The 10,176-nt window shown below is 35.5% G+C and overlaps 1 long non-coding RNA gene across 1 annotated transcript; it reads left to right on the top strand.

The window, feature by feature from the left end:
* Nucleotides 1-211: 211 nt before the first annotated feature.
* LOC142169114 (uncharacterized) lies at nucleotides 212-3,883 on the top strand. The gene is made up of 4 exons (XR_012698861.1): nucleotides 212-394; nucleotides 812-930; nucleotides 3,305-3,340; nucleotides 3,557-3,883. It is a non-coding gene; the product is annotated as an uncharacterized LOC142169114 (long non-coding RNA).
* The last annotated feature ends 6,293 nt before the right edge of the window (nucleotides 3,884-10,176 follow it).

Here is a 10,176-nt window from a genome sequence, read left to right as displayed (position 1 = left end):
AATATTTACATTTACGTAGCATGGGACAAAGAAGAGAGTTAAGAAAGTAAGTAGGGATTATTGGGCCATATGTAGTTCCGTATTTGGACTTTGGTAACTTTGGACAATAATTTAGGAAGATAAAAGGGTCAAGCCCACCCTTTTTGCTGGCAGTAATAGTAATCCCAATTAGGGATGCTTTATAAGTATTAAAGGAGAATATGATAATTATGGGAAAAGTTAAAGGGAGCTTCTGACAGTGCTATTCCAAAGACCATTGGATCGGTTACAAAGCTTTTCAACCTTGTTTTCTCGGGATTTAAGGCAAGCTAAATGTCCTCCAATTCGCGGTTTTCAGACGAAGCAACAGTGCCCAACAATCGCAAACTACAATTGTAGTTAATTTTCATTCAAGGTATTAAACTATTTTATGACATAATTATTATTCTTTTGACATGGGTATTCAAATATGAGATTTCTAATTGAACAACGAGCTGGATTTTGATATTTAAAAGAAAGTCTTTCACTTGTAGATTTATGATTTGAGACGTAGAACCTCGAGATATGCTCCTATGTTTGAAATTGGGTTGAAAATGGTAGAAAATTTCATAGACTTTAATTGAGGATTTAAAGTTGTAGTTGTGGTCGAATTTGAGTTATTTTGGTTTGGTTGGACTCGCAATTGAATGGTTTGTCGGATTTTGTGAGTTTCGTCGAGTTTGGAGACGTGGGCCCTACTGTCGATTTTTCGAGCGGAATTAGAATTTTTTATAAATTGTTAAATTGCAAGCATTGGAATATATTTTGAATAATTTGCATGTTGTTTGACTAGTGTCGAATCGTTTGGCTTGGAACATAGGAGATATGAAGGCATTCGGAGGTTGATACGCACAGAATAGAATTTCTGGAGTATTGTTTAGCTTGCTCGACATTGGATTCGTCTTATTCGAGGTAAGTAACTCTTCTAAACTTGGAGCTGAGAGTATGAACCTTGATTATACGTGTTATGTGAATTATTTGGAAGTGACACACATTCTAGGTGACGGGCGTATAGGCGTGCACCGTAAAAATTGAGACTCGGTTGATTCCGTAGAGTTGTATAGTCAATTAACTTGTATGTTTTCATGTATTTGTATGTGTTAGAGAAGCTGAGTTGTGACTCTTGTTAGAGATCATGATTAGACAAATGCTGGTATTATTGGGACCCACTGAGGTCATTCCTGCTGTCGAATTATATGTTTAAATTGTAATTTCGTACTCCGTCATATACATTAATTGCATATCATATCTCAGTCTATGTTGTTATTTATTGATATATCATATCATCATTTTGGGCTAGTTTCATGACATTGAGAGCCCGAGAGACCGGGGAGATTGATGACTGAGTGAGGTCGAGGGCCTGATTGTAAGATATTTATACTATGGCACGTGAGTTGTTCGTGCAACACGTGAGTTGTCCATGCGGATCCAGATATTTATACTATGGCACGTGAGTTGTCCGTGCAGCACGTGAGTTATCCGTACGGATCTAGATATTTATATTGTAGCACGTGAGTTGTCTGTGTAGTACGTGAGTTGTCCGTGCAGTTTATAGCGCATGGGCTGAAGGAGCCCCTCCAGAGTCTGTACACACCCCAGTGAGCGCAGGTGCCTACTGAGTATGAGTGCTGAGCGTTTGGGAGGATTGAGTGATTGTGAGGACTAAGTGATGGACTGAGTAAAATGATACTCTGAGAGTATGCATATGATTTTATTACTGAGTTGCATCGCATTGACATGCACACTTGAGATACAGGCATAGAGATGCATTTTTCTCATGTTGTATGATATTGCGTCATTCATGACTTCACATACTCATTGACATGTAGGCATAGAGATGTATTTTTCTCATGACATATGATAATGGAAATTCTTATAGGTTATTAAAGTTTTTGAGAAAAATCACAGATTTCAGACTTACTCATATTTTCGGTGAATTTTCGGCAAACAATTTGAGTTTTTCTGTTATATTGAAAAGCAAATAGTAAATTTCTGAAATTTTATATGAGCTGAGCATTTTATTATTGAGTTATTACTTGTGCTGCTTTAAATTATATTGTTATGAACTGTTGTTGGTTATTAGAGTTGGACTCTGACCTTGGTACAAGCCCATTACTACTTTCAACCTAAGGTTAGATTTGTTACTTATTGAGTACATGGGGTCGGTTATACTCATACTACACTTCTGCACCTTGCGTGCAAATTTTGGATGTTGGCATTGTTGTGATCGACGGGAGCTGGATTTGAAGATGTACCCGTGTTTCGGTCATAGCTACCTCTTGCTCATGGTAGCTTTAGATTTTTTAATCTGTTCATGTAAATTTCGAACAGATGATGTATTTATTTCATACCAACTTTATAAATTTTAATCTTTGAAGCTCATGATTTGTACTACCAGTCCTTGGGGAATGTATTAGAGTCACTTAAATATTAATTGAATCGGATTATTGTACCTAGCGGGTGAGGTTAGGTGCCATCACGGCTAGTTAAATTTTGGGTCGTGGCAGGCCTTGTAGTGTTAGCAAGATACATCAGTGCACCAATTGCACTAAGATAAGGTATTTCACGACCAAGAAACTCTTCATTATTTTCATGAGGTCGGAATGGATCTTTATTTATATCGAGTGATCTTACAACCATCGGGGTACTCAATGGATGTGTTTTATCCATATAGAATCACTTTAAAAGCTTTTCAGTGTATGCTGATTGATGGACAAAAATTCCATCTATCATATACTCAATTTGTAGGCCAAGACAAAATTATGTCTTTCCAAAATCTTTCATTTCAAATTCTTTCTTAAACAGTCTACTCCTTTATGAAGCTCCCTAGGAGTTCCAATGATATTTAAATCATCAACATATATGGCGATTATAAAAAATTCAGATCCAGATCTTTTTATAAAGATACAAGGACAAATTGAAACATTCTTGTACCCTTCTTTCAACATGTACTCACTTAGGAGATTATACCACATGCGCCCTAATTGCTTCAATCCGTATAAGGATTTTTGAAGATTTATTTAATAAATTTCTTGGAAACCTTAATATGCTTCAGAACAATTTAAATCCTACAATGATTTCCATTATTCGCACATCAAGTTTTTCATGTATTGCCAGATTAAAATCTGAAATGACTACATCCACCATAGGAGAACATGTCTCTATATAATCAATGCCAGGATATTTACAAATATTCTTGTGATACAAGAAGTCTTTATTATGTCTATCGACTTGAATTTTTTCGCACAAAAATATATTTATACCTCCACTGGCTTTATACTTTCAGGTGTTTGGACTATCCGTCTAACTTCACATTTTTCAGGTGAAATCAATCTTAATTGCGTATTTTTGTTTATTTTGGCCAATCATTTATCTGTCTACATTCCATGACAGATTTGAGCTCAAGATCCTCGTCAATATTAATAATATTGAGTGCTATATTATATTAATAACATCGTTAACAATCATTTTATATCGATTCCATTATTACCTAATAAAGACATAACTCATTGAGATCTTTTTATCTCATTATTTTCAGGTACCTAAGCATCTCCCATGAGGTCTTATGAAGTGTTATGTTGTGGTGCTCTTCTAGAGCACTTGCCTCCTTATTATGACCATCTTGAACATTTGCTCCTCTCCTTCTTCAAGGAGTTTTATCTTTGGAATCGATTAGTCGATTACGCTTTATGTGTGCCATAAAATCTGTCCATCATGGACGTTATTCTATTTGGAGCATTAACAATTGAAATATAACATTTAGCTTTGGGTCAGCAAATGCGTCTGGCAATAATTTACAAATGAATTATCACTTGAAATTCAAGTTCATATTTTCTAGTACGATGATCTATATGTATTCATAATAATTCATTCTACGTATCAATTTTTCAGTTGCCCTTTTTTCTCCTCCTAATGTTGGGCTTACCAACACATTTCTCAACCTTCTTTGGGAACCCATCTTTGTGCATTGTGGTGGCATAATTAAATTATATAGCACATTCATATTTCTAGATGGAAATTAGTTGGTTCCTGACCTTGAACCGATTATAATAGGGAGAACTTTTAATAACTTGGCTAGGTGCGTACAAGTGTTGTTGTACATTAAATAATACATCTCATACCAAATTTTGTTTTGGCAGATTTGCTCTCATAACCAATGGATTAGCTATAATTGGAGGCATATAATTTCTACTAAACCAACTTCTATTTAAACCAATATTATCAAGATAAATCATCATAATTTATATTCTGAAACTTTGCTCTAATAATTTGCGCAAGTAACCTTGCAAAAGTCAAACTGAAAGTTGAACAAATGCACATGTGACCATAAAATAGATGCAGCTATTAAAATTATATAATAATAAATGGTCCACATGGCAGGTGACTGGGCCCATATATTTATCGCCTTTTATCTGCTCCAAAAATCAAGGGATTCAATCCCAACCTTAACTGGTATATCATGAGAATAAGCAACAAAAGAGAATTCTTGAAGAATCTTCTATTTCTTTAATATATGCCAATGCAATTCTCAATTAATTTTTCACATCATAATTGAACCAGATGGCCAACCGGTCATGCCAACTAATATTTATTTTCAGTAAAGCTCTAGTTTACTTGTGACATGCGATTGCATCATCATACATACACTTGTGTAGTACAAATAGAAGAAAAGTCAGGTAACCTTTAATATTTACCTGGTATGATTATAGTAATATAAAGATATTCAATCTTCCTTTCATTTATAGTCTCAATATGCCAATCACTTTGGCTAATACATTTGAAACTCATAATGTTTCTTTTGAGACTTACTACAATATCAGTGTCATGAATAATTTTATTCATCCGGGTAGTAACAAATTAGTTCTTTCAGAGATCTCAACGACTTTTGTACTACTAGATATTTTGTTACGCCATCCATATAATGAATATCTCCTTCACAGAGAAAATCATATCATAATAATTGTCATGGTCAAAATCATCGTAAGCAACTTCATTTCTTGCTTTAATATTGCCTTTAATAACTTTTTATAAGGCATGGCAAAATATTATTTTTTTTGTTGATATATTTATGTAACCACACAGTAATACTCATTATCTTATTTTTGCATAGTTGTCACGACCCAAACCGTAGGGCCGCGATGGGCACCCGGAGCCTAACTCAACCGACTACCAATTTAACGTATTATTCTTATCATACTATCATGGGTAAATGAACCGGAAAGGCTGTCATGAGATAACTAGAATTAAACATAAGGGAATACTCTATATGGGATGACCCAACATGATATAGAAGCATATGCATGAGACATACGGGCCTATAAGGCGGACATGATCATTTGTATACTCAAAACATAGGCCGACAAGGCCATACAAGTATCCATATACATGACATTTGTTTACAAGCCTCTAGGAATACATAAATATCATAGAGGTCGAGACAGGGTCCCACCATACCAATTAATACATGTCAAAATCATACTGACCAAATAGGTAACTCCGGAGCAAGTGGAGTGCTCCAACACTTTCCGCTGAGCTGATAGCCTACTAGGAGGACTCTCAACATGTGGGCTTGAAACGTAGCGTCCCCTGGCAAAAGGAACGTCAGTACAAATAAAGTACCGAGTATGTAAGGCATGACAGTAGTATATAAAAGACATGAAATAAACATGGAGTAAAAAACTCAACATGTAATTCTGAATAGCTCTGTGAATCATGAAAAATTTATAATGTCATGCATGTGCGTACAAATGCCATACCATGCATAGGTATATGCGAACATAATATCATCAAGCCTCTAAGGGCATCCCATCATATCATCTCAGCCACTGTGGGTGAAATTATCAACGTATACCAGTTGATCAAGTGGTGGTGCATATATAACGCCATAACCTTTTTCCATATCTCATATACATATAATATACGCGTATATAATGCCATCTGGTCATGGGTCAATGTACATATATAAATGAATGCAATGCATAATGAAGTAAGTCAGTAAGATCTCTTGGAATGTCATAAGATCAATATGCCTTTGATTAATATCATGAAATAAACTTTATCAACTTACGTATTTTCTGAGACCCATGAACATACGATAGAATAATAGGACACATAGTACTTTTAAGAATAGAATCATTTGTGAAAGTTGCGTACATGCCAAAAGGAAAGAAGGGATAGCCTTAACATACCTTTGCAATCTTCTCTCCAATCGTCAACCAAGCTCAATATGATCTTCTTACGTCTACAATGAGTAACCCGACTTCGTCGTCATCATATAAGCATTGTAACTCTCATATTTCAAAAACAATATTCTACAAGAAAACAGAAAGCACCTCCCCTATTTTTACTACATCCCATAAGTTACTAAAAGTTACCAAACAGCCCAAACAACAACAATGTAATTCATAATAAACTCTCTGATTACTTCAACAACCATTTGAGCGGCAAGCTCGATTTACAATTAACAAAATATAATTTAATCCAATTCCTTTTCCATGAATCTGCATACAACTTATATAACATCATACTTATACTTACCATATCATTTTCATTCCAAAACATCATAAGAATAATCTTCAAAAATAGTCCACGCCTAGCACCTTAACCTTTATCGTCAACCTCTTATTTTTCATGTTGTCTCCTTCAATCCACTGAATTAGCACATAGATAAGCTTAACAACAACAGCCAAAACATAATCAAACTATTTATAAAAATTTCTAGCCATAACCAACCATATATATAGCCTCAACACAGCCCACAAACAAAAAAGATAACGATTCCTTATGCCATGTCAATTACTATCTTGAAGATTTTAACTCAAACAACACATGATTAACCTTAAGCACAACCAAGAACATGATTTACATACCTTAAGCAGTAGATACAACTTGAAATTTCAGCCGTAACAACATATATGTATAGCCTTAAAACAACCCAACAAAAGATAACAACAACTCTTCCCCTTTCAAGTGTTATCTTGTAATCTTCATCCAATAACTTAACCAACACATAGATAATATTAATCCCAAGAAATAGGGTATTATACATACCATAAAGAATCTGGAAAAACTCGAACCAAAGCTTCCCTTATCTTACAATCACCCTTAATCACATCACGACACCATAGAGACTCTCTTCTTCACTTAGGCTAAACTTTGATGATGATTTGAATTGATTTCCCTTGAGTTTGGTTCTTGGGATCTTGGGATATGTTAGGGAGGGTTTTGGAGAGCTGTTAGATGAAATTTGGGTGAGAAATGACCCGAAATGAGTCTGAAACACCTTTAAAAAAACGTAAGGTCGGAGATCGTCTCAAGTGGGTCCCAACCGAGCTGCTTGCGCAGTCTCGCAAAAATGCGGATATCTCTCTACTTTGACATCGTATCGATGAACGGTTTGCAGAGTTAGAAACTATATAGATGGAGCTTTAATTAAATATAAATGTATCCCTGTAACTCTCAATATATTGGGAGAAAACTGCCTCGCAACCTGTCCTATAAACCTGCCAGTTTCTCCGAAGTGCGGCGACGTGACTTGGCGACCCTACTTTAAAAATCCATATTTCTCTACCCCGATATCGTATGAATAAATGATTTGAAAAGTTGGAAACAAGGTTCAAATACCTTCATTTTGGTATGATATATGTCCCAAAATGACATCATAAAGCTTACGAATTAATTTCTCAAAACGGCTCGTTATAAGGCAAACCTTAGCTCGATTTTTCCGCAACTTAAATCCAACTTTTCCCAAACTTTATATATCATATCCAAACATCATATATATTTATATCATGGCTTTAAACACATTTAAATCATGAGTAACAAGTCTCATATTCATCTTAACTTACTTAAGACTTCGGTAAACCTTTCTTATCCTTGTAGCAGGATTTTGTCCTTTTTGAGCTTACATTAGATAATCCTATAATGACACTGACATCTGAAATACGGGATGTAACAACATGTCCCCTTAGAAATATTTGTTCCCGAATGATAACTCTTAAAGGCTTGCGAAAATGGAATGTAACATCATTAAATCACTTTATATACTTTCAAAGAGGATCTCATTTCCAAGCTTATATCAATTCACTTATGACGTACTTTCGCGTACAAAAATATGGGGTGTAACATCATTCCCCCCTTTGGAACATTCGTCCTTGAATGTTGACTGATGCCCTTATCATTCTCATAAACTATGGCTCTTTTGAATACTTTAATATTGTCCTTTGCCATCTAGGCAACTGTTCTATGTATAAATCTGAGGGTCAGGGAATTCCCCCCTTTAGGCCTCTTTCTCACGCCATGACTTGTGGTTGGAATTCTTCCAATCTCGTAACTTTGACTACCTTCTATAATGCAGCTTGTATGACTCTGTCCTTTTATGAGTGGATTTTCTCTCCTTTTTCTTCTAGCTTTTTGCCAATCTTTTGGCCTTACTTTGTGAACATATACTGGACTACGACAAGTTGTCCCTCTGGGCATCTATAGGTATATTGAAGTTCTTAGCTGGGTACTTTGTTGAATGTACCACTATTGCTATATTTTGTTTCCTAGCCTTGGTTATATATCCTTATGGCATTAGTGCATCTAGGTAGATCATACTGTACTATAACACTTACTTCGGTTTATTATTACCAAGGTATGCTACCCAACTCCAGGTTACTCTCTCACTGTTTATCCTATATATATAAATCTAAGTCCTTTAATGTTTCCTTATTACTGTTCATCTAAAGAATGGCATCATAACCTCCTCTTATACTTTGGAATTTTTATCCATCTATTGTTGATTCACCTTAATGTTGATCTATATCTACCACTGATAACTTGAGACCTCTTACGTAATACATTGTCACTAGGGCTCACGTCTCATCGGGGAACATCTGAAGTGATTGCCTGATCCACCTAGGGATGATACTATACTTCAATAACTGTATTTCATGGCATCCCAACGTGATTCATCATATGGGTTCTAATCTAGTGCAATTCATGAAATCCTTTTTTTTCTCAAAATCATTACTCAATCAAAGGCCTAAACGTCATCCTCTTATCTATCACAAATACACCCTTATTCTACTACTAGGGCAGCATTTCATCTCTTCTAATCGCTCCTAGTCTTAGACTCCTTTGAGTCAATTCAAGCTATACTGAGATTTCTATAACTTACGGAAACTATCAGCTCTCTTATTTTGATGAGCTTAATCCCGAGGCCTTACCTATTCTTGTCACCTTCTCACTCATCTTTACTTATCCTTACTCCTATCTACCTAAACCCTTGTCGCTCTACGATACTTTAGCTTGTGACCTACATATATCTATTCATACTACTCGCAACCTTCCTTTAATTTTCTAGCACCATAGATTTCCGTTCGTGCCTTATCAGTTGCCTTTAAACATAAGCAATTACTTTTCCTGGTCGTTCGGCCACTTGTTGCATGAATACATGGCTTATCTCATTGCCCACGCATAATAGAATTTCCTGTTACTCATATGATCTCAAATATCACCTTTTGATTTTTTCTTCTTCTTCCCGTTCATTAGCCATGATAGGTGCCACTTTCTTATGGAGTACATACAATATTGTAGTGAGACTGTTGTTACAAGACCATTTCTTCTTTATGTCACTATGCTTAAGTTGAAGCCTTCTTCCTTATTTCCTCAGCTAGTATTTCTTTGTAGTACTTAAGGGAGACCCTTTGACTCCTATAAAGTTGCGAGCTTATTACATCGTATACCCGAAAGAACTTTTGATGTCTTACTCGCCTATAATTATCCTTAGTTATTTACCTCCGTGCCCTGTGCTTGTAAGGTTGCTTCTGAATTGAATTTTGACTGTCTTCTTAGTGGAACCAGCTATTATTTTTGTAACACTTATACGGTACATTTAACAACCCCAACTCTTATCTGAATATTTCTCAAGGATCACGATGTCATCATATTTGCAAGATTGAATTCCCCGACGTCATGCTTGCATAATGTTCTAGAGTCATATCATATCTGTAGGATCTGAATAAATGCAATCTCATTCCTTTCACCTTTTTACCGCATTCTTCCTTTACTAATCCATAGTTACCTCTTCATCTTTGGCGTTTTTTTTCACATCTTCACTAACATCTTACTCGCCTTGTGGTAACCCTTCTATACCAGGGATAATTGAATTTCTTA

This window comes from Nicotiana tabacum, chromosome 14, assembly GCF_000715075.1.
Source record: "Nicotiana tabacum cultivar K326 chromosome 14, ASM71507v2, whole genome shotgun sequence".
NCBI classification, from domain to species: domain Eukaryota; kingdom Viridiplantae; phylum Streptophyta; class Magnoliopsida; order Solanales; family Solanaceae; genus Nicotiana; species Nicotiana tabacum.
The sequence above is the reverse complement of the archived record's forward strand: the minus strand, read 5'-3'. Positions and strand labels throughout refer to the sequence as shown.